The sequence below is a fragment of the Lissotriton helveticus genome, chromosome 6 (genome assembly GCF_964261635.1).
Source record: "Lissotriton helveticus chromosome 6, aLisHel1.1, whole genome shotgun sequence".
NCBI classification, from domain to species: Eukaryota; Metazoa; Chordata; class Amphibia; order Caudata; family Salamandridae; genus Lissotriton; species Lissotriton helveticus.
This window is the reverse complement of record NC_136067.1, coordinates 2,064,113,644-2,064,136,688: the sequence shown is the minus strand read 5'-3', so window position 1 is coordinate 2,064,136,688 and position 23,045 is coordinate 2,064,113,644.

Here is a 23,045-nt window from a genome sequence, read left to right as displayed (position 1 = left end):
AACACGTTAGAAATAATGATCAAAGTGCTTATTTCACATCTGCTCTCCTTGACCCAGTCTTTCTCTTTCTGTTTGTAGGACTCCGAATCCCTGATGAAGACCTGAGCTCCTAATTATAACGAATCTCGGTGAAAGGATGTCTGATAACTATCAGCAGGAAACAGTTTATGATAACACTGACATAAAGATGTTATGATAAGATCAACATACATTGATTATTGCCCCAATGTAACTAGAAGTCAAGGGGTACTCCTGGTAGGGTAAAACTGTGGAAATAGGTCAGTTAGAAATAATTCCTTATGTATTTTTCATTTGTCCTGCATAGATTATAATGCTCAATTCTGTACTCTAACACCCCGCTCAGCCCTTGTCCAATCATAGATCAGCAAATGTGTTCACTACCGCCTCACAATGGAAAACATGTAAATTAAACTTGATCCTGCTCCATCCTGTCTATCTTCCTTTTTGAATGAAATGCTAAACTTAGAAGCCAGCCCCAACACAGAATGTCATTAGATCACCCTAAACTTCAACAGCAGGACACTGATTATGTTTTCTGATTACTTTAGAAATCAAATATTTACATAAGAGCAGTGCATTTCTGAATTGCGCATGGATAAATGAATATCCCCAAAAAAGCAAAGCGCTTATTAATATTCTCTCTCTCTCTCTCTCTCTCTCTTGCTCTATCTTTGGGAAGCCATTCATATCAAAATTACAGTTCTACAAATATGACAGCTCCTGAAATACATACCACTTATCAAAATTAATATAACTAGTGATACATGAAGCCAAGGTCATGCAAATTGTAAATCTTTTTTTTAATTAGCATGAATTAACACAATACTAGGATTCCAAAGAAAAGATCTAAACAAATGAGTTCCTTAGCCCAAACACCTGGATACATGTTGAAAAAATAGTCCCGGAGAGCTGACGCTTTTACATGTACATGATCGTTTAATGATGATGCGGGTGATTATATTGATGTGAAAGTGTTTCGTATTTCAGTTTCATTTAAAACAGAGGATTTCAAATTGTGGAACATGCCTCTGAGCGGTGTTTAGAGGGAAGGTGAATTCAACAATTAACACACACTATTTTCAACTGTTGGAGGCAAACCAGCACAACTGACAGTGCACATACCAAACAGGCTTGATTCTCACAAAGATCTTGGTTAGTATGCGCTCATATAACAGGTACAACTTGAACAGTTGCAGAACAAGCTCCAATGAAATGTAGCCCAAGTAAAACCCATGCAGCAGGAGTGTTAACTCCATCACACAATGAACAAGTGCAGCATTGAAGCACCTGCACTGTAAACTTCCTTCACTCTTCCTACTTTCTCACACACACACAATCACACATGCACATGCACACACACATTCATGCCAAATCATAGAAAACAGTAATATAAACTTCCTTTATACTCAAAACAGATCCAAGAGAAGAAACAAAAGTGCAAATGTGCCCCATAAACAGGCGTAAAGCACGGGGCAGCAGCAGTATTATATTCCTTATGCAGAGATAAGCCCCAACATCTTCTCACAGGAAACCAGGAACATAGGGTTTCCAGAAGATTCTCAAGAGAAGTCAAAGGCAGAGAGCTCGCTGATCAGGCTCTAGTCCAGACCTGAACTACCACCATAAAGAAATAGTGGACTGTCCCTTGCGACACTTATGTGAAAACCATATTGAGCCTTAGTCCCATTGCTCTTTTAAAACCCATAATTTTTAGAGGGGAATACCTACTCACCAACACAACATTGTTAACTTTTGCTATGGTAAATGTCCTACTTCCACTGCCATATGGCTAGCATACATACAACAATCAGTATTTAATTCTCACAAAATTTAGAGGGGCATGAATAAATCAGTTTTAACTGTAGAGTGGCTGGACACTGAAAGGTTTGAAGACCAATGGACAAAAATGCTCTGAGCAGCACAGGAAAAAATTGACTCATCAGAGGATCAATTACAACTTGAATCTACTTTACTGAATTCTAACAGCAAAGTAACATAAAACATCACCCCACTTGTATGAAAAGGAAGAATTCATAAAGTAACATGCATATAAGGTCAATATGACACTCCTGTTACAGTCCTCACAATGTCATAACCATTAAAAGGACACCGTCACATATAAATATATCTGTCAGCCTTGGGGTGGTCTTTCCAAAAGCTTTTGCCTTCCCTCCTCCATTCTTCTGACCTCGTCTTTGCTGGATCTAGGACTCATTGCACTTTACCACTTCTGGTCGGTGCTAGTGTGCTTGTGCTCTCTACCCTAAACATGGTAACATTGGCTTAAACCCCAATTGGCATCTTTAATTTACTTATAAGTCTGTACTAATGTGCACTTCATACACCCAGGGCCTGTAATTCGAATGCTACTAGTGGGCCAGCAGCATTCTTTGTGCTACCCACCTAAGTAGAAGTCTAACTACGGCTCAGTCCTGCCATTGCAGAGCCTGGAAGTGCAATTTACACTGCCACTTCAACCTAGCAAACCAAGTAAACCGCATGTCAGGCCTAAACCTTCCCATTTTATACATATATGTCACCCCAAGGTCGGCCCTGTGTGAACCACCGAGCAGGGTGGAATTTATTTAAAAGGCAAGACATGTACTTTTTAGTTTCACATGTCTTAGTAGTAAAAAACTCCCAACTTAATTTTTCACTACTGCTAGGCCTATTTCTCACCTAGGATAACATTGGGATTACCTTATTACCTCTTTTAAGTGTAATTCCCAATTGTGAAGGAATAGACTTTTCAATCTTGGTGTCACTGGACACATTTAAAATTACAACCTATTGGACATTCTGATTTTAAGTTACAGTTTAACAAATTGCAACTTGGCATTTACTTACTTCAGCCATTCAGTGGCCGTTGCCTGTCTCTATATTCAGTGTGGGTTAGATGGCTGCTGTCCTTTGTGCTTTCTCTCTAGGCAGCCACACAAACAGGGAACTGAGTGTGTCTTGATGGCCCTTCCTGGTAGATAGGAGGGAGGAGCTGGGCACAGCCTCACACTTATGTCTGAATAGGCTGTGTCCTGCCCACACATAAAGGGCTGCTCAGCCCCTATAACTAGTCAGGATTTAGGAAGGGAGGAACTATGTGCACTGCAAAGCTTTCTTTGAAGTTTCCCCCACTCCAAAGGTATAACTGCACCTCTGGCACTATATCTTCAGCACACTTCTGAACCTGTGAATACTCTGACAGGAAGAAGAGCGTCTGTGCTGCTGAAAGGACCACCAATCTACTGGACTGCTGCTTTGTGGACTTATGCCTTTCTGGGCTATTACCTTGCTGAGCTGCCTGGCTGCCCGCTCTTCTCCTGCACTGTGAAATGGACTGGACCTGCATTACTTGAACCCACGGATTGGCTGGCTTACTTCCTGTTGTAGTCTTAGTGATATCAAAGACTTCATTTACCCGCATCTAGGCTCTACAAACTGTGAGTATGCCCTGTCAAGTGGGTTCCCCAGTCTTGGACCCTTTGAAGTGACGCCCAAGGTGCTTCTGTAGCCAGAACCCACGCATTCTCATCAGAACCAGTGCATCTTCGCATTCACATGTGTCAGGATGGCTCATCTTCTTCACCTTTGCGTGGTTCCGATCCCACACATCGTTTTTAAAGCCTGGAACAGAGCTAGTGCATCCCACTAAGAAGCAGTGCATTGCCTTTGGAATCAACACAACCCCTGCTGCAGGATCAGTAACCCCATATTGCCTTTGGAACTGGTGCACTCGCAACCATAGAGTAGAGAATCTTGATGCCTCAACATTCATGCATTGCTTCAGCTGCACCTTGCATCTTCAATGTTGATGCACACCCAGATCAAGGTACTTTAGTTCAGCTGCCCCAAGTGTGTCCCTGTATCCAGTTCGTGCTCCATCGCAGTCAGCCTGAACTTTTGACTCTGACCCAGTCTAGCGCAACCAGGAAACCCCTTTAAGCGCTTACTGCTTCTAAGTGCTACTATATCTTTATTCTTTAAAAAATCATATCTCAAATTCTACTTGTTGCATTTTTGTCATTTGGACTTTGTAAGCTCTATGTTTCTAATTTGGTGTGTAGTTTTGTTGTGTTTTCACTGTGTTACTGTTTTAACCACTTGCATGCTAATGACAAGGTGAACTCGTCATGAGGCACACTGGAGCTGTGCTCATGACAAGGTCAACTCGTCATGTATAATGGGGTTCATAAATATTCAGCACAGGAGGGGAAAACCCCTTAGCAGCCAAGTGGTTAAGTGCTTCGTAAATACTTTACACATTGCCTCCTAAAGTAAGCCTGATTGCTCTGTGCCAAGCTACCAGAGGGTGAGCACAGGATAATTTAGGATGTGTTGTGGCTTACCCTGGCTAGGATTTTGCTTCTTGCTTGAACAGGGTGCATACCTCTGCCAACCAGAAACCCAATTCCTAACACTGGTGATCAGTGGTGAGGATGGGACTTGTGTTTGTGCAGTGCCATGCAGTAACGTAGTGTACACTACCCATCCACATCCAAGCCAATTTCAGATTTCTTTCATTTCTCCTGATTTACATTTTTTTTATTTTAACTCTGCATCATGTCCTCTACATCATAAGAGGCCTGCTGGTTCCACATCTGGAGCCATAGTATTTGGATGCCCACTTTGGAAAACTACAGAGAGTCCCAGCCTAAAGACTTTTTCAAGAAGGTTACTTCCTGCCAAGGGTTGCCACCATTAAGGTGGAACTTCAAAAGGCACTTAGGGACGGAGAAAAGTCCTCTCGGAGGAGACAATGGAATGGGGGAGCATCAGAATGGCTTCTCTGAGAAACCACCTGCAGCAGTTTAGAGGGCCACCTCTGGATTTTAGCTTCTTGTGAGAGCAGGAAGCAGTGTATCTTGCCATGTCCTATCCCCAGAGGTGATGAGGCAGTGGAGGGAGGAAATACAATTCAAGCTACAGATGGATAAGTTAAAGATGAAGACTGAGGAGAAAAAGACTGACAGAGCCGTAGCAGAGAAGAAACTGCTCTTGACTCATGAACTGTGTCCAAATGAGCTGGGCATCAAGGCCAGACGGCCTAAGACCAGCAGTGATGGTGGCATTAGACATGCAATGCCTGATGGAGACAAGAGGGTTTGTATACCCAAGGGTTTGGTGCCCAATCATGTAGTTGGAGATTACATTGATAAGTGTTTTCTGCTTATGAGGATGCACTGAAGGTACGCTGAGTTCCTGAGGAGACCTGGGGATGTGTGGTCTGTGGAAACACATGCCAACACTTGGGAGGTACTCACTTCTAACATTAGAGGTTGGGGAGCAAACAAAGTATACCACCATGAAGATCATATTGACATTCCCCGGCAAATCCTGAGTAGATTTTATTGATTACTCTAGTAAGGAGCTGAATGGCTGGGTGAGGGGCAGCAATGTTAGTTATTCTACTGGGCTATATCATTTGATTATGAGAGAGCACATGCTCAGGGATGGTTTTCCAGTTTGCACCAGCACCTAGTTGACAGTAAGCTGACTGATCCCAGGAAGATTGCTAAAGGGTAGAATCTCTAGGCTAACACCAGAGTGTCAAAAAGGTATCAGGGGGATACCCACAAAGATGATCAGGGTTCCCAACAGAAGAAAGAGGGAGGAGAAACACTTAAAAGCCCCCCAAAATATTTCCCAAGGCAGTAGTGAATTCCCAAAGCAGTAGTGATAACCAGCCCCAGTATGATCCTAAGAAAAAGGGTTTCTTTGATCATAATATAGGGGAGTTTGTACCCCAATGCACAGCTTGCTACAAATATGAGCACAACAAGGGTGACTCCAAATGCCCCGAGAGGGCACAGCCCTCCACTGGTGGGTAGACATCATGGTTGGCAAGTCTAGCGCTCAGGGAGGAGGTAGTTTCAGTTAGTTTTGGGGGACAGATAGAGGTAACCCTAGTTTCCATGGCAGATAGAGAAATTGTAGTGTAGTTCCTATATTCCCAATAGGCTCTGCGCATTGGAATAACATAAACGATAGTTTAGACGTAGGACTTAGGTCAACTAGGTCTCTATTGAATATGTTAGACTTAATTATGAATGCCAGCTAGCTCAGAGGTCACTAGAAACTTTCTCAAATTCACAAGAAGGGATTAGCTTCTGACAACCGCATAAACATGACAACTTTGCTCCCCTAGAACAAGGAGTATATCGCCAGAGTCGCGGAAACAATAGATAGCTATTTTACTCAGTCAATCGTGCATGCTTAGTTTTACCAGAAGTGCAGAGAAACAGAGAGACGGGCGTTTTCAATAAAAGTGGTTACTTATTGAGCAGTCTTCTTTCTCATGCAAGAGAAGTGAATTGCAACAATTGCAATACTTGTCATAAAGTAAAGTGCGTACAGTAAAAGGAGTATTATGAAATAATACTGTAAAAGCGTTTGTATGGTTTCAAAGCCATAAGATACTTAAAACGGATAAAATACATAAAATGATAAAAGTTGACTAAACGTACTCAACTGGTGTTTCTAAGATACGCCTACCCGGGTGTACCTAACCTAAGCCTAGTACATGGGACGGAGTAAATGAGTTGTAGTTTGAGCTAAGATAGTTTCTGCCAAGAATCTGAATCAAAAATTCTCTAAGGATCTATTCAGCTCCATACCTTGGTTATAGAATGAAGGAGTTCTTGTGTCTCTCTCTCAGGACTCCATCTCTCAGCAACCCGCAAGGGTGACAGGGAAACACTGGAGCTGGATTTCTCGGCAGGAGAAAAGACAACGTCTTTCTTAGTGCGTCAATGGGAAGGTCGGCTTCCTTCGGCACTCGCTACAGCAGGGCATCGGGCAAGTAGATAGCCGATCTGCTCTAAGCATGGGCGGATTTTGCGGATCCACGATTAGCGGATTTGCGTATTCACAGATCGTGGATCCGCAAAATCCGCGGATTTTGCGGATTTGCGGATCCGCGGATTTGGGGCGGGGCTTCCATGCGAGTGCACATGCCTCTTGTGTGTATAAAAGGTCAGAGACCGATCAGAGCAGCAGATGAAGATACAGAAGCTCCTGGCCACAGGAACAGCACGAGGATTGCGCTTGTGAAAGTCAAGGATGCAAAGGCCTCTGTCCAGCATCACAGCTGATTTTTGATGGTATATTTGGGAAGAAGGCACATCTGCCCAGCCTTGACAACGCTCACGATTGTTTTTTGGGCCGATGAATGAGTCACTGAATTTAAGCTTCAACTAGGGCACATGCTTAATTGATATCTGTAAGTGCTTCCGGTTGAGGTTTAATTTTTGTGCCAGGACCATCGTGCCAGAATGAACCCTGCCCTTCATATTTATTCAAGAAGACGCCACCATTTTGTGCCATACCTCTACTCAACTGGAGTACTTTCTACTGGATAATCAGTAAGTGCTACCTCGTTGGGTAAATGTATAGTGCTTTTACTACACTACAGCTGCCTAAAGTGCCAGAGAGTTGTCTACAGCGACCAGGTGTGTGTTACTATGCAATCGCGCCGAAGGGCGCAGGGGTCCCTTGAGTGAGCTATCATAGTGGGTAAATGGCGGGAAGACGGTGCACACCGCGAGTGTGTGGGCGGGGCCAAACGGACGGGGCTTCCATGCGAGTGCACATGCCTCTTGTGTGTATAAAAGGTTAGAGACCGATCAGAGCAGCAGATGAAGATACAGAAGCTCCTGGCCACAGGAACAGCACGAGGATTCCGCTCGTGAAAGTCAAGGATGCAAAGGCCTCTGTCCAGCATCACAGCTGATTTTCGATGGTATATTTGGGAAGAAGGCACACCTGCTTTATTTTATCTATTAGAGCTTCCTGTTGAAGCTAATTTAGTAACTATTTTAGGATGGCGCTGGCAGCTTGCCGGCGCCATCGTAAAATAGTTAGAACAGGCCAGCAGGGCTTGAACTTTTGCCCCCGGAATCCGCCGCTCGCGGATTTGCGAATTCGCGGTAAATTCGCGGGAGTTCGCGGATCGCGAATTTACCGAAAATTCGCAAAATCCGCGAGCGTAACGGATTTTGCGCTCATGCTTAATCTGCTCAAAACCACCGTGTGTTTTGCTAGGGCAGATGCTGGTATATTTATACCTGGAAGGTGCCGAGTTTGACGTAAGGTTGGACATAAGACGTCACTAAGAACTCGCAGTTCTTTCAGGACTCCAGGAGTTCTAGGACAAATCAATACAGAAGCAGGGGGAATTCCCGGGCTGCTGGAGGCTTGGTTTGTTTAAGAACTCGTTGTGCTTTCTAGGAGTCTATGGGAGTAGCCTTGCTGTATTTGGACTGCATTGGCTATGACTTAATATGGGTATGATTCTTATGCCTTTATAAGGATATGATTCGATATAACCACATAAGGGCATAAATCGGGAATATTTAAATAGGGTCCTAAATTCGTCTACAACAAAATGGTACCAAAAGCCCACATTACTTCAAATGATTCAATGTATAGGCAGTAGTTCATCATTAATGGGCAGCAGATAGAAGTTCTGGGAGACACTGGAGGCAGCTGGACAACTGTCAAGTGTCAGTTGGTGTTTCCCGTGCAGGTCCTACCAAACTAATTCCCCCAAGTTCTAGTCATCGGCAAATGCAAGAGTCATCTGCCAATTGCTGCAGTTCCCTTGAAGTGCAGGAGGGGTCACAGGTTACCTGAAAGTTACTGCTGAGCCCTGCAATGCATGTTTGGTTGTTGATTAGGCAGTGACCTGGAGCACACTATCTGGAGGGAGGTAGAGCTCAAGTGTCACTTGGAGCTAATGCGACTGCTAAGAGCCATGGCTGCCCAGAAAGGGAGTCAAGGATGTCTGGAGCCTAGAACAGTGGCCAGTCAGCTGAATGAGGACAGCCCCAGGTGCATTCTGCAGGTTCTGTCCACCTTCCAGACCATTGGGAAATCAGGGAAAAAGCATGAAGCTCCCCAGATCCGATTATCCATCATGGCACCATACAAAGTCAAGGAGCATAAGGCAGAGACCACCTACTTAGTAGACCTCCAGACCCCTAGAAGCCCCTTAACTTCTAATAGTCCTGATCCAGTCCTGTGCTGTGGTGTTGGTACCAAAGTATGCCCCCACTGAGCACTACAGCAGGACTCCTGTTCTGCATAGACTACATAAGACTCAGCTCAGTCACCAGGACTGATGCACATCCCATACCCTGAACTGAGGAACTCACCGACAGACTGGGTGCCAATTCCTCAGTCCTTTTATTTAACATCAGAGTACTGGCAGATCATTCTGACTGAGGGTGTCCAAAGAGAGATCATCATTTTCAACACTGGAGGGTCACCTCCAGTTTCGGATGATGCCCTTTGGATTGAAAAATGCCCATGCTATCTTCTAACAGTTTGTTTACAGGATCCTGGCTGGCTGGTAAGGAGGCTTTCTGTGCTGCCTAGTTAAACTACATTGCTGTTTACAGTTCCGGCTGAGAGAAACACCTGCATCACCTCCACGATGCACTGCAGGCCATGCAACAGGCAGAACTCACCATTAAGGGGCAGATTTGACGGTGTTCTGTGGTGTGTTTGGGATACCTGTTAGGTGGAGGCAAGGTAAACACTGAAACTATCATAGCCTGGCTGCCACGTAAACCCAATCAGAAGTGAAAGCCTTGCTAGACCTCACTGGCTATTACAGAAGATTTAAGGGCTATTGCACCATTGTTGCCCACTTTACTGAGTTGACCTCTACCAAGCATCCCAGATTGGTGATCTGGGCTGAGGCTTGTCATGTGCACAGCACCTGTGCTCAGGGCCCCTAACTACTCCAAGGAGTTCATCATGCATATGGTTGCTTCAAAGCATGGCATAGGGGTAGGTTCAGCACAGCTGAGTGAGGAGGGTATAGACCAAATGGTAGCTGTCATTAGTAGGAAGTTACCTCCACAAGGAATAGAGATGAAGTGCCATTTAAAGAAAAGCCCTAGTTGTTGCCTAGGCACTGAAGAAGTTGAGTCCATACCTGTGTTGAGGTCCTTCCTGAACTGGGGCAATGTGGGAGATTTTCAGAGGTGGAAGGGGAGGGTTTTCCAGGCTTTGGCTGTGAGGTAGGAGAAGGACTTTTCCCCTGTTCTAGTCTTGCTGATATGTGGGACGATGGCCAGTGAGAGTTAGGCTGATCAGAGGTGTCTTTTGGGTGTCTGGAAGGAGAGGCAGCTGTTCATGTATACAGGTCTGGTGTTTTGAAGGGCCTTGCATGCATGGGTGGGAAGTTTGAAGGTTATTCTTCTTTCAACTGGAAGCCAGTGGTGGTCGCAGAGGTGTTGGGTGATGTGACTGCGATGGTAGATGTCAAGGATCAGTGTTCTGGACAGTCTGGACTTTGCGAAGGAGTTTCCTGTAGATTCCGGCATTGACATGGTGGCTATAGTCCAGTTTGCTGCTGATGAGTGCGTGCGTGACAGAATTTTTGGATTCAAATAGGATCCATCTTAAAATCTTTTGAAGCATGTGGAGGGTGTTTAAGCAGGTCAAGGAGACAGCATTGATCTAGCGGTACATTTCCTAGTATGATGCCGAGGTTTTGTGCGTGGTCTGTCAGGGTGGGGGATTTCTGAGGGCAGAGGGCCACCAGGAGTTTTGTCTTTTCTGAGTTGAGCTTCAGACAGCTGTTCGTTGGTGAGGGAGAGAATTAGCTGGGTGTCATTAGCGTAAGAGATAATGTTGAGCCTGAAGTTCCTGACGATAGTTGCAAGGGGCCATGTAGATGCTGAAGAGGATACTCAACAGTTGGTCTCAGTCAGTTCCAAGAGGTAGGGAGGGAGTCTGACCTCCTGAGTTCTGCCCTTAAGGAAGGCTGAAATCCAGTCGAGGGCCTTGCCCCAGATGCAGACATCGTGGAGTCTGGTGGCAAGGGTGCTGTGGTAGAAGGTGTCAAATGCAGCGGAGAGGTCCAGGAGGATGAGGGCTGCCATTTTTCCCTGGTTGAGGAGGGAGTGAATTTAACCGGTGGCAGCAAGTAGGGCAGTCTCCAGCCGTGGCTGCTTCAGAATCTGTATTGAGAGATGCCCAGGATGTTCTTAGCTTCCATAAAGTTTGCTGGGTGATGACGGCCTTTTCAATGACCTTCGCTGTGAAGAGAAGCAGGGAGATGGATCTGAACTTCTTTAGGTCCATTGGGTCCATGGAGGATTGACTTCAGCATGTTTCCAGTCATCGGGAAAGGCAGAGGTTTCGAAGGAGCAGTTGATCGTACAACATAGTTCTGGAACTATGGCGTAGGCGTCTCTTTGGAAGATGTGGTGTAGGCAGGGGTCTGAGGTGCTCCGGAGTGGATGCTTTTCATGGTATTCATGAGCGGGATCATTTTGAGCAGGGTCTGTTGGGTGGCGTTGCATGAGGAGGGAGCTGGAGCAATGAGGTGGCCTATGTAGTCAAAGCTGTTGTAGAACATCTTGATATTGTGGTGATAGAAGGTGCTGAGTCTGTTGCAGAGGTCTTGGGAGGGTGAGACTTCTGTTGTTTCACTGCATGGTTTGGCGAATTTCTTGATGAAGGAAAAGAGCTCTTTGGTGTTGTGGGCATTGGGAAGGTTTCTGTCTTGGAGAGATTGTTGTTCCTCCATGTCTTTTTGAGTCATCTGCAGGCAGGAGCTTTTGGATTCTTGGAGTGCAGGGGTAAGCCAGCTTGCTTTCTTGATGTGTCTTCTGGTGCCCTTCTTGAGGGGGCAAGTGTGTTGCGGCAGTTAGTGACTCTTTGTTGAAGGTTGCGTGCTGCAGTGTTTGCATCTGACATAGTTGATGGTGGGGTGATGATGAGGGCGGAGGTGAGCTTGTCTTCGGTGACTTTGTTCCAGCTTTTGCGGGGGAGGTGATGGGCGTGATTGTGTATGGTGCTTTTTTATGGACAATTGGATGCAGTGGTGATCTGTCCAGAGGAGTCCTGTGGTGTGGCTGTAGGAGGCGCTGTTTCCTCTGGTAAAGTTGGGGTTGATTGTGTGACCCACTGTGTGCGTTGGTCTGTGACTAGTTGTTTCAGTCCTATGTTGGTGAGGTCTATAGGAGGAAGGCAGTGTTTGAGTTGGCGTGATTATCCAGGTGGACGTTTAGGGCTCTGAGTAGGATGTAGTCTGTAGGCTTCCTCAGAGAGTCATTTTGGGGTTGGTCTGGATCTGGATGTGGAGGTGGAGGTGCTCCAAAGGGTTGTTGTGTCATCCGGGAGGGTGGGCATGCGTAGGGTGCTTTTGTAAACGATGGCCATGCCTCCTCCTGAATGAATGGGGCGATTCTTGTGCAAGATCTTGTTTACGTCGGAAATGACAGTGGCAATGTTGGGTGTAAAGTTGCCCAAGTTTCCGTGAGGGAGGCGACGTTAGATGTGTAGGTGTTAGGGAGGTCCCATATTTCTATGGCGTGCTTGTGAAGGGAATGTATGTTGAGGAGGATGCAGTTGAGTGGTTTGTGAGCAGTGATGTCTGGTAGAATGGAAGAAGCTGCTGGGGGACGAAGGTGTGTTAAGGTGCGGTGGCAGTGTAGACAGGAGGAAGGGCATTGGGTGTTTTTAGACATCAAGAGCTGGCAGTTGTTGTTGCATCTGGGGTTGAGATTGCGGAGGGTGCTGGAGTTGTAGCGGTGGCTGGTCAGAGTACCAGGGTCCCTGGCACTGGTCCCGGTTGGGTGACAGACTGTGTGTCTTTTTCTTTCTTACCCTAAGTGCACCAGGTATGACCAGATGTAGTCTCAGGCTCATTGTGCCACTGGATTCAAGTTATCCTTGTTGATGAGGGGTGAAACCCCGAAAACGGTCCTAGGATATTTGTTTCTGGTCTAGGGAGGACCTAGCTTGGCAGTTCGGGCTGGACTGTTTCCATGAGCCACCGAGTCAAGACTTATTTGCATATGGCCAAGTCTAAACTGAGGTGGCATGGTGACCAAAAGAATGATGGATTTAGCCCAGATCTCTTGACTGAGGGTGCTTTTTTTGATTTGTTCTGCATTCCATCCATCAATGGTGTGTCTTTTGCTTTCAGAGTGTCAGTGGCACGCCAGCTGTGCACAGCCTCCATTAAATAGGGATCGTGGAAGGGTGAGATAGCTGGGAGGCAGGAGCAGGAAGGACGTAATGGATGGGCTGTGTGGGGGCATTAGCAGCAGAGGGAACATGAAGGAAATATTGCGAAGTGTAGGAATGTTAAAAGTGAAAAGTGACAGAAGGGCAAAACGAACGAAAGAGAAAAAGAGGGAACAAAAGGAAGGAAGAAAATAGAGGCAGAACAGCAGAAGGGAAGAGTGCTCTTCCACTGGACCACCAGGGATGAGGCGGAGGCAGGAGCCCGTGGGTGGAGGTGGGCCTCGAACACCCTTCAAACAGAGAGCTTAGGTTGCGGTACTTAGTGGTGGAGCTGCACGGCGGAGAGCAGACACACTGACCTGGTCAGTGGTCTTGCTCTAATGGGAAGTCATATATAACATGGCCACTCCTTCCTGTCCAAAATGAGAAAAAAAATGAATACGTGGCCTCCTGGCACCAACTCACCCCCACCACTCCATGCTCTAACTCTCTTCCGCTCCACAAGCTTGCTCCTTTCTTTAAAGTTCTGCACTGACATTTTCATCCGTCAATATAGCTTTGTATTTTGGACATCTCATATCTCGCCCAGCCATTGTTGCCAACTTTTTCGGGGTCCAGTAGAACCTGTGGGTTGTAAAGAAAGGATTTCTCTTAAGTGGGGCTGGTTTCACCACTAAATATATTGTAGTAAAAGATACTTGCCATAACTGTCTCATATCTCCCTCTATAGTTCCATCTTCCTATATTGAAGATAGATCAGAGTATTTCATGTCTTCAGCCTTGAGGAAACCCCCGTACCATATTGTTGCCTCCTTCTTTAATGGACTGATTTTCATTACCTGTTTAACCCATTCCTCCTCCTCTTCCTCTAACCACTCCTGGGTTGTTCACCATCATTGTAGCTTGTAATTTTTAAATCTTGTGAGCTGGCCATTAGTACATGATAGTAAATCTTGCCATTCCCCGAATTTAGATCTTACTTTCAGTCCTGCCCAATAATTCAAACCAGCATGCTTTAGGGGGGGGGGGGCGGCTTAACTGATCCTCCACACATATTGGTGTACCCGTAGAATCCCAGATTGGGGCTGAAGATGTATGGTATAGGACACTAAAACTCTTTCTGACTTAAACCCAAGTTCTTAACGCCACTTTTAAAACTTTCAGCCTTACTTTAAAAAAATACTTTGGATCTTAATATCTATACAGGAATTACTCTCCCCAATCAACCAAGCATTGGGCCATATAATCCACCAACTGAAGAATGATCTTGTTTGGTGGCCAGCATCTGGAAGTTTTTTTAATTAAAATGCATTATTGGGACACCGTAAGTAAGTTCATCAACAATATAATGGACATCAAATAGAGGTAAGCCCCCAACTTATTTTTTGGGATCAGTCCTGACATGTATTTTGGGTCTACCGAGTTGAAGCCTGTCTTTTACGTGTTATTGTTGGTGAGAAGAGAGATATGCAGGCTCTGGCGAACATCAAACTCACCGCTTTTCAAAGATCTTCTCAAAAACATGAACTTAATAAGTCAGATGGACATAGCCTATAACCCCTGGAGCTATGAGACGGTCTGGAAACATTCTAATGATTGGCAAGCAACTACACGGTCTGATGATATGTTGAAGGTGCTGAGAGGTGAAGTTTAGTGTTCTACCTTGTGTTGAAGGTGGCTGAGAGGTGAATTCTAGTGTTCTGCCTCGTGTTGAAGGTGGCTGAGAGGTTGAAGTTTAGTTTTCCACTTCATGTAGAAGGTGGCTGAGAGGTGAAGTTTAGTGTTCCACCTCATATAGAAGGTGGCTGAGAGGTGAAGTTCAGTGCTCTACTTCGTGTTGAAGGTGGCTGTGAGGTTGAAGTTTAGTGTTCCACCTCATGTAGAAGGTGACTGAGAGATGAATTTTAATGTTCCACCTTGTGTAGAAGGTGGCTGAGAGGTGAAGTTTAGTGTTCCACCTCATGTAGAAGGTGGCTGAGAGGTGAATTTTAGTGTTCCACCTCATGTAGAAAGTGGCTGAGAGGTGAAGTTTAGTGCTCTACCTCGTGTTGAAGGTGGCTGAGAGGTTGAAGTTTAGTGTTCCACCTCATGTAGAAGGTGGCTGAGAGGTGAATTTTAGTGTTCTACCTCATGTAGAAAGTGGCTGAGAGGTGAAGTTTAGTGTTCCACCTCATGTAGAAGGTGGCTGAGAGATGGATTTTAGTGTTCCACCTTGTGTAGAAGGTGGCTGAGAGGTGAAGTTTAGTGTTCCACCTCATGTAGAAAGTGGCTGAGAGGTGCGGTTTAGTGCTCTACCTCGTGTTGAAGGTGGCTGAGAGGTTGAAGTTTAGTGTTCCACCTCATGTGGAAGGTGGCTGAGAGATGGATTTTAGTGTTCCACCTTGTGTAGAAGGTGGCTGGGAGGTGAATTTTAGTGTTCTACCTCGTGTTGAAGGTGGCTGAGAGGTTGAAGTTTAGTTTTCCACTTCATGTAGAAGGTGGCTGAGAGGTGAAGTTTAGTGTTCCACCTCATGAAGTGAATCTCAACTCAGTGTTGGAGCATGAGAACAAAATGATATTTCTGAATGCTTTTAAATGAGAGAAAATACTTAATGGTTCAGTCGACTCTTCATTTTAATTTTGTCCCTTTGAAAGGTGTGACATTTACAAATAGCAGACATCTTGATCCCGGTGGCTGGTAGACACAGTGCCCTATTTATAACTAAAAAACACACCCATTTTCTTTTAAATTGGAGAAATTTAAAGTGAAGAAACATTGCCTTAATGTTTTTTTCTACTTTAAATTAAGCCAATTTAGTCTTAATGTATTATGAAGCACGTTCCTTTATTTTAAATTCCTAACATTAAACAAATGACTGCAATTTCCTGTTATGAATGTGGCACAATGTCTAAAGGTCACTGAGAGTAATATACCTGCTGTTTGTAAAGAAACCTTGTAAAGGGAGAACATTAAAATGATGAGTTTTATGTAATGCATATAAAGGCAACTCTTCATTTTGAATTTTCTCCCATTTCAAAGAGTCTCATTTACACACAGCAGGCATTTTGTTCCCAGTGGTTGGTAGACACACTGCCATATTAATAACTGACAAATACAGAAAATGAGAGAAATTTTAAGTGCAGAAATAATTATTAATGAACATTTTTGCAGAAAATATTTCTGCAGTTTAAATTCCTCCCATTAAAAACAAATGGTTGTATGTTTGTGTTGTAAATGTAACAGGCTCTCAGTAACCCATACACTTATACTCTATTTATTAACACACATGTTCATACATCCCCGCAGATCACGCACTCACTGACGCACATGGTAGCCCTATCATAGTTCCCCTACTTACCAGATTTTGTTCAAACCATTGTTCGTGTTTTTTCAGAGCCCACTGACTGCAGGAAAATTGACTTTGCTGTTGCTTGCTGCAAGGCCTTTTCTTTTTACCTTCAGGACTTGACATGGCTATTCTGCACAAGTTTCAGATTATACTGCATGACATACTGATCCCCTACAGGCAGTGCTTAATTGGTCAAAATAATTAAGTGTCAGGGCCTTCTTCAGGAAGACACGTAGTTTGCACCATCCATTGATGCTCTCAGCACTTCCAATAACAGCACCAATACAACTACTAACCATCACATTCCTACAAGTGTGGCAATTCAGACTATTCCAGGAGCCCAACACTTTATGAATGGCCTGGGAGGCAGGTATTAGTCATTTTTAATGTATACTGATCCAGTGTGGCCCTCCAACAACCCTCAATGCCTATCTCACTAACCCAGGAACAATCACTTAACTCATCAGTGGGGCCCATAACACTGCGAGTAATACACTCTTTCACACTCACACACATTTTGCTCCTGAATCAGTGACAAAGAAGGCGAGTTGCTGGCTAGTGGGGTACTTAGTTTCATATTATATACATTATTACATTTATAGAAATTCTTTACACATGCTAATCCGTTACCTGGATAACCCTACATCAAGGAACTCTACTATTTGGTCAATAGATCATCTAGTAGAAGTTAGTTGATGGAGATTAAGACCAGTTTAATCATAGTAATCCTATAACTTCAGCGTTTAATCTATCATAACATTTTAATCAAATAAATCACAATTCGAGTTTAAATTTAAAATTTTGATTTTATCTACTTCATTTTAAGGAAAACAGAAACATTAGTTTATTTAGACAAGCAAGAATTAAGCATTTTATTTAGTACATGTTAAAAGGTTAAAAGGAAATGAAATTTTGAAATCATATTACCAAGTCCTGTTATGAGAAATAACAGGGTTCCACAGAGTCTCAATCTGCCTCTCTATTCTCCTTAACGCCTCTTTCCCAAAACAAAATCTCTGCATTCGATCATCTTCATTGCTCCACAAATTAAAGTCTAAAAAATATTTCAAAGTCTTTAGCACCATAAAATAGTTCAAACCAACAGCATGTTGTGGTGCAAAATAAATCCAAGGAGCAAGCTTTTTTCAACCTCTTGAACAAGCTCTTTTATACACTTTTTCTCTAACTATCTAACTAAAAATTGCAACTTTTAGAGTCCACAGTTCATTCTGATTGGTCCATTAGAGGGGTGGCTATGACCACCTTATCCTTCCTTGCCTGAACCAGTTTTCCAAAATGCTCAGTCATCCTCAACATTTTCCTATAGTTGTCATCTCCGTTTATGCTTGTCATTCACTTGTTTTGATACATGATCTTCCGTTCTCACAGTATTAGAAGCAAACATATTTTGGCACCCTTTTGCACTTTAGGCCAAGCTGAGCTTGACATCACTTCGCTCTGTGCACCAGTCGTGCTGCTTACTCAGCTCCTCATTCACGTGCATGCATAGAGGCTCTTTCTCCTAGCCGATGTCAATACTGCAGTCAGCAGCCATTTTTAATAACCAGGCCGCGTAGGCCTCAATGAGAACTAGTGCGAAAAGAAAGACAACAGACGTTAGATTTAGAATTATAGTTTTTATGTTTACCTCCCACCATTATAAAATCCCTTATTAGTGATTACCTAGCCAAAGTGTGACATGTAGCTTTATTTTACTTACCAAGTGTGTTTATTGTCTCTTTGCCACTTTACATACATACTCTCTATTGAAGCAAAAACATACATGCTGTTTCTGTTTTATAGCACTTCGCAAATGGCAATTAGTTTTCCCACGTGTAAAATGTCTAAGTGCGTTTTGTTGGTTGGTTTTCTCATATATCACTCCCTTAAATTGGTTAGTGTTATACAAAATTAACTTCACAGGGGGTACACAAAAAATGTTGTCTCTCCCCGGCTCCATCTATACTGAATTAATAAACAACTGTTGATGTGCTGATTTCTAAATTTGATAGACAGTGCCACCATGTGGCAGTCTGTGGTAAGTACAATTGTTGACAAGTGAGGGTTCTGAGCACGGGAAACCACTTGCTCAAAGTTATTACCGCCTACAGGACCTGCCTCTACGGTCTTCTCTGTTTTTTGACCTACTTACCTGCTACTGTAGAGACTTGTGCCAGCCAAGTGCTGCCTGTGCTCCTATGGGCATTCTTCCAGAAGGTGTTCTATCTAACAATAATGTACAATGTTTCATAAGTCCTTAAATGTCAACCAGACGCTTGAATACTCATGTAAGGCTGCGTTTATTTGCAGATATTCTCCATGTGGTCCTTACTCTTGGTATTGTGCTCAAAGAAATTCCTTTAAATAGGAATAGCATATGGCATGCTTTATCATCAGGTCACTCCTCACCCTGGCCTGGCATGTGTTGGTTCACAGTGGGCTCACAAGGGGGTTATAGGACAGGAACGGTGTGGCAAAACTGGTTATGGTGACAAAATAGTGTCTGGTGAAAATGTCCACATTTATTTTGGAGCAGTTCACTGAGATCAAATTCTAAGGATCTAATTAAAAATGTGTTTAAAGTGGTCTGGTAATGCCAGAATTTGATATTAATTCTTTAACTAAATGGATGATTAAAAATCAACTGGTGCAATCGCACCTAATTATCCCAGTGCTTACTGCGTTGCTATGTTTGCCTTGAAAAGGTCTTCCGGGCTATATGAGGTCTCCTCATGTTCCCTTTGCATGTGCACGCATTCTCATGCTAGCGAGAGTGAGCAGCCACAAGCTTTGGAGGAGGTAGCATGGAGGGCAGGTGCTCAGAAACTAGGTCAAATGACAGACACAGAAACGTAATGTGCAACCCAGTGCTTAGTATGTGTCCAATAATCTAACCCAGCATCAGCACTGTGCTCCTGTTATGATTGCATATGGCCATGTCTGAACTGGGGTGGCAGAGTGGGCTAAAGAACACTGATGGATTTAATCCAGATCTCTTGACTGGGTGTGAGTGTTTGATTGGCTCAGATGCTCCGTCCATCACCACCCCCTTTTGTACCACTTTGTTTGCCATAAGTTGGCAGGGTATGCTCACACGTGAGTCACTTGCTCACTTTGCCACTGGATTCAAGCAAGCCGGGCTGAAGACGGCTGAAATGCCAGAAACCGGTCCTCGGAAGCTTGTTTCCGGTCCAGGGAAGGCATGGCTTGGCAGTTCGGGCTGGACTGTTCGCATGAGGCACAGGGTCAGACAGATTTGCATATGGCAATGTCTGAACTGGGGTGGCAGAGTGGGCTAAAGAACAGTGATGGATTTAATCCAGATCTCTTGACTGGGTGTGAGTGTTTGATTGGTTCAGATGCTCCGTCCATCACCATCCCCTTTTGTACCACTTTGTTCGCCATAAGTTGGCAGGGTATGCTCAGACGTGAGTCACTTGCTCACTTTGCCACTGGATTCAAGCAAGCCGGGCTGAAGACGGCTGAAATGCCAGAAACCGGTCCTCGGAAGCTTGTTTCCGGTCCAGGGAAGGCATGGCTTGGCAGTTCCGGCTGGACTGTTCGCATGAGGCACAGGGTCAGACAGATTTGCATATGGCCATGTCTGAACTGGGGTGGCAGAGTGGGCTAAAGAACGGTGATGGATTAAACCCAGATCTCTTGACTGGGTGTGAGTGTTTGATTGGTTCAGATGCTCCGTCTATCACCACCCCCTTTTGTCATGCTTTTGGCCGCCATAAGTGTGGCAGGGTATGCTCAGACGTGAGTCCCTTGCTCACTTTGCCACTGGATTCAAGCAAGCCGGGCTGAAGACGGCTGGAATGCTAGAAACCGGTCCTCGGAAGCTTGTTTCCGGTCCAGGGAAGACATGGCTTGGCAGTTCGGGCTGGACTGTTCCCATGACGCACAGGGTCAGACTGATTTGCATATGGCCATGTCTGAACTGGGGTGGCAGAGTGGGCTAAAGAACGGTTATGGATTAAACCCAGATCTCTTGACTGGGTGTGAGTGTTTGATTGGTTCAGATGCTCCGTCCATCACCACCCCCTTTTGTACCACTTTGGTCGCCATAAGTTGGCAGGGTATGCTCAGACGTGAGTCCCTTGCTCACTTTGCCACTGGATTCAAGCAAGCCGGGCTGAAGACGGCTGAAATGCCAGAAACCGTTCCTCGGAAGCGTGTTTCCGATCCAGGGAAGGCATGGCTTAGCAGTTCGGGCTGGACTGTTCCCATGAGGCACAGGGTCGGACTGATTTGCATATGGCCATGTTTGAACTGGGGTGGCAGAGTGGGCTAAAGAACGGTGATGGATTAAACTCAGATCTCTTGACTGGGTGTGAGTGTTTGATTGGTTCAGATGCTCCGTCCTTCACCACCCCCTTTTGTACCACTTTGTTCGCCATAAGTTGGCAGGGTATGCTCAGACGTGAGTCCCTTGCTCACTTTTCCACTGGATTCAAGCAAGCCGGACTGAAGACAGCTGAAATGCCAGAAACCGGTCCTCGGAAGCTTGTTTCCGGTCCAGGGAAGGCATGGCTTGGCAGTTCGGGCTGGACTGTTCGCATGAGGCACAGGGTCAGACAGATTTGCATATGGCCATGTCTGAACTGGGGTGGCAGAGTGGGCTAAAGAACGGTGATGGATTAAACCCAGATCTCTTGACTGGGTGTGAGTGTTTGATTGGTTCAGATGCTCCGTCCTTCACCACCACCTTTTGTACCACTTTGTTCGCCATAAGTTGGCAGGGTATGCTCGGACGTGAGTCACTTGCTCACTTTGCCACTGGATTCAAGCAAGCCGGGCTGAAGACGGGTGAAATGCCAGAAACCGGTCCTCGGAAGCTTGTTTCCGGTCCAGGGAAGGCATGGCTTGGCAGTTCGGGCTGGACTGTTCGCATGAGGCACAGGGTCAGACAGATTTGCATATGGCCATGTCTGAACTGGGGTGGCAGAGTGGGCTAAAGAACGGTGATGGAGTAAACCCAGATCTCTTGACTGGGTGTGAGTGTTTGATTGGTTCAGATGCTCCGTCTATCACCACCCCCTTTTATCACGCTTTTGGCCGCCATAAGTGTGGCAGGGTATGCTCAGACGTGAGTCCCTTGCTCACTTTGCCACTTGATTCAAGCAAGCCGGGCTGAAGACGGCTGGAATGCCAGAAACCGGTCCTCGGAAGCTTGTTTCCGGTCCAGGGAAGACATGGCTTGGCAGTTCGGGCTGGACTGTTCCCATGACGCACAGGGTCAGACTGATTTGCATATGGCCATGTCTGAACTGGGGTGGCAGAGTGGGCTAAAGAACGGTGATGGATTAAACCCAGATCTCTTGACTGGGTGTGAGTGTTTGATTGGTTCAGATGCTCCGTCCATCACCACCCCCTTTTGTACCACTTTGGTCGCCATAAGTTGGCAGGGTATGCTCAGACGTGAGTCCCTTGCTCACTTTGCCACTGGATTCAAGCAAGCCGGGTTGAAGACGGCTGAAATGCCAGAAACCGTTCCTCGGAAGCTTGTTTCCGATCCAGGGAAGGCATGGCTTAGCAGTTCGGGCTGGACTGTTCCCATGAGGCACTGGGTCGGACTGATTTGCATATGGCCATGTTTGAACTGGGGTGGCAGAGTGGGCTAAAGAACGGTGATGGATTAAACTCAGATCTCTTGACTGGGTGTGAGTGTTTGATTGGTTCAGATGCTCCGTCCTTCACCACCCCCTTTTGTACCACTTTGTTTGCCATAAGTTGGCAGGGTATGCTCAGACGTGAGTCCCTAGCTCACTTTGCCACTGGATTCAAGCAAGCCGGGCTGAAGATGGCTGAAATGCCAGAAACGGGTCCGCAGAAGCTTGTTTCCGGTCCAGGGAAGGCATGGCTTGGCAGTTTGGGCTGGACTGTTCCCATGAGGCACAGGGTCAGACTGATTTGCATATGGCCATGTCTCAACTTCGGTGGCAGAGTGGGCTAAAGAACGGTGATGGATTAAACCCAGATCTCTTGACCGGGTGTGAGTGTTGGATTGGTTCAGATGCTCCGTCCATCACCACCCCCTTTTGTACCACTTTGTTCGCCATAAGTTGGCAGGGTATGCTCAGACGTGAGTCCCTTGCTCACTTTTCCACTGGATTCAAGCAAGCCGGACTGAAGACAGCTGAAATGCCAGAAACCGGTCCTCAGAAGCTTGTTTCCGGTCCAGGGAAGGCATAGCTTGGCAGTTCGGGCTGGACTGTTCGCATGAGGCACAGGGTCAGACAGATTTACATGGCCATGTCTGAACTCGGGTGGCAGAGTGGGCTAAAGAACGGTGATGGATTGAACCCAGATCTCTTGACTGGGTGTGAGTGTTTGATTGGTTCAGATGCTCCGTCCTTCACCACCCCCTTTTGTACCACTTTGTTCGCCATAAGTTGGCAGGGTATGCTCAGACGTGAGTCCCTTGCTCACTTTGCCACTGGATTCAAGCAAGCCGGGCTGAATACGGCTGAAATGCCAAAAACTGGTCCTCGGAAGCTTGTTTCCGGTCCAGGGAAGGCATGGCTTGGCAGTTCGGGCTGGACTGTTCCCATGAGGCACAGGGTCAGACTGATTTGCATATGGCCATGTCTGAACTGGGGTGGCAGAGTGGGCTAAAGAACGGTGATGGATTAAACCCAGATCTCTTGACTGGGTGTGAGTGTTTGATTGTTTCAGATGCTCCGTCCATCACCACCCTCTTTTGTA